This window comes from Citrus sinensis, chromosome 3 (assembly GCF_022201045.2).
Source record: "Citrus sinensis cultivar Valencia sweet orange chromosome 3, DVS_A1.0, whole genome shotgun sequence".
NCBI classification, from domain to species: Eukaryota; Viridiplantae; Streptophyta; class Magnoliopsida; order Sapindales; family Rutaceae; genus Citrus; species Citrus sinensis.
In genome coordinates this window covers 14,882,108-14,884,457 of record NC_068558.1, presented here as the reverse complement: position 1 = coordinate 14,884,457, position 2,350 = coordinate 14,882,108, and the positions used below count along the sequence as shown (strand labels likewise).

At 30.6% G+C, this 2,350-nt stretch overlaps 1 non-coding gene across 1 annotated transcript; it reads left to right on the top strand.

Moving 5' to 3' along the window:
* Positions 1-886: 886 nt before the first annotated feature.
* Positions 887-995, top strand: LOC127901686 (small nucleolar RNA R71). The gene has a single exon (XR_008053930.1). It is a non-coding gene; the product is annotated as a small nucleolar RNA R71 (small nucleolar RNA).
* Positions 996-2,350: the final 1,355 nt, after the last annotated feature.

The following is a 2,350-nucleotide window of genomic DNA, read 5'->3' as shown; positions in this document are numbered from 1 at the left end:
CCTTCCTTACCCTTTGAATTTTCATCATTTTCACAAGGTTTCGGTATAGGTCTATCAACAACCTTACCACTATGAAGAGTTATAACTGACTTGACTTCGTATGTGGGTGGATATATTTTGTTGAATCTTAGGATTTGGTTGTGGTTGGGCTGGAAATTTTCCTTTTTCTTGAATTGTAAGTGCAGAAGCAATTTTAGCAAGAGTATCTTTCAAATCAGGAAAAGTTTGTGCATTTTGATTGTTAATAACATCTTGCTTTTTGATGAATGAATGCATTGTGTTTTTCGGATTTTTCCATGGCGGTGGAACATATGGTGCACAAGACTGACCATTTTAAAAATTTTGTGGAGGTGGTGCTTGTGAAGATTGTGCATTATTATTATTCCTCCAACTAAAATTTGGATGATTTCTCCAACCAAGATTATAAGTCTGTGAATATGGGTTTGGTTTATTGAAAGTGTTAATGGCATTAACTTGATCATTTAGACATTCTTTAAGTGCAGGCAAAGTGGGACAATTTTGAGTGAAATGATCATTCGAACTACAAATATTACATACAATTTTTTGAACAGATTTTACTTGATCACTCTTTTTATACTCCAAAGCTTCAACTTTCCTAACTAGGGATGCAAATTTTGCTTGTAAATTATTATCTTCCCTAAGGTTATGGATTCCTCCACTGGATGGAGATGGTTGTGGTTTATTTGTCAATTCAAAAGTTCTAATAGTATCCCAATGTTGTGTATTTTCAGCTAATTGGTCAAGATAATCTAGTGCATCTTTAGGATTTTTATCACTAAATTCACCATTACACATCATTTTAACAACCTGTCTACTTTGGGGTGTTGAGCCCTCATAGAAATAAGTGACCAATCGCTAAGTTTCAAAACCATGCTGTGGACATATGTTAAGCAATTCTTTAAACCTATCCCAATATTGGTATAATATTTCTCCTTTTTTTTGAGTAAAAGAAGTGATTTGTCTTTTAAAAGAATTGATTCTATGAGGTGGAAAGAATTTTTTCAAAAACTGTTCTCGCATGTTATTCCAAGTTATTATTGATCCAAATCTAAGGTTTTGTAGCCAAGTTTTAACTTTATCTTTTAATAAAAAAGGAAAAAGCTTTAATCTAATTATGTTCATGCTACAATTTTGGTCTGTGTATGTATTACAAACTTCCTCAAAATCTCTTAGCTACAAGTATGGATTCTCATATTCTAAACCATGACATGTTGATAAAAGTTGGATAATACCTAGTTTGAAGTTGAATTGAGATGCTTCTGGAGGAAATACTATACATGGCAGTGCTCCGATTCTGGTTGGATTCATGTAGTCTCTCAAGGTTCTGGGTTGATTCTGATCACGTCCATGTTGAGAATGATTGTCTTCCTGATCAATCTGAGGATTAGGTTCGCCCAAAAAAATTTTGTCTTGGTTCTCGTCCATGATTGGTGGTGGAGATTGAGATCTGCGAATTAACCTGCCACTTGGAGTTCGAGACCAACGTCTCATGCAATGGTTATGTCACAAAGATAATAATCAAACAAATTAATAACACAAGAACTAAATGAAAAAAAATGCAAATAATATAAGTGTACAAAAATTAAAAAATTAAATTACAATTTTGGTGGTTGAACCCACCAATAAATTAACAATTTAAATAAAACATAAAATAAATGTAAAATAATAAAAATAACTGAAAATTCAATAACAATTTTGGTGGTTGAACCCACCAATATAAATTAACAAAATAAAATAAAGGAAAAAATAAATAAATAAATGCGAAATAAAATAAATACTGAAAATTAAATAACTGAAGTTAAAAAAATATTTAAAATTAAGAGTTAGTAGTTAGTTTGCTTGGTCCAAATTAAGTCCAAATAAGTCCGAGATGATTATTGTGAGAAATTTTGTCTAGGGATCTTATTGCAAATTTTTTATAATTTTATGGCTATACCACAATTTTTAGAAGTTTAGAATAAGCCATGTGGGATGGAAGTGAAGATTCTGAAAGATTTTAGGGCCAGAAAAAAAATTGAGAAAAGGAAAAGGGATATAAAGGAAATTTTACACAAAGATAAAAAAATAAAGCAAAATAAAATTTTTTTCCCTAGCAACGACGCTAAAAACTTGACAAAACCTAAAAGTAATCTTTAACTCCCAAGTATAAAAGTGTCTTGTTATATTATAGCTGCCTTTTACAACTCTTACCATTCCATTTATTTAATATTATTTAAGTGTTAGATAATAGATGAAAAAAAAACAAATTTATTGATCCTCAAAAAGGTCATCCAAATATTATCTAGGACTATTCTCCTCTACCATAATAAAATCTAACATCATGGTTATT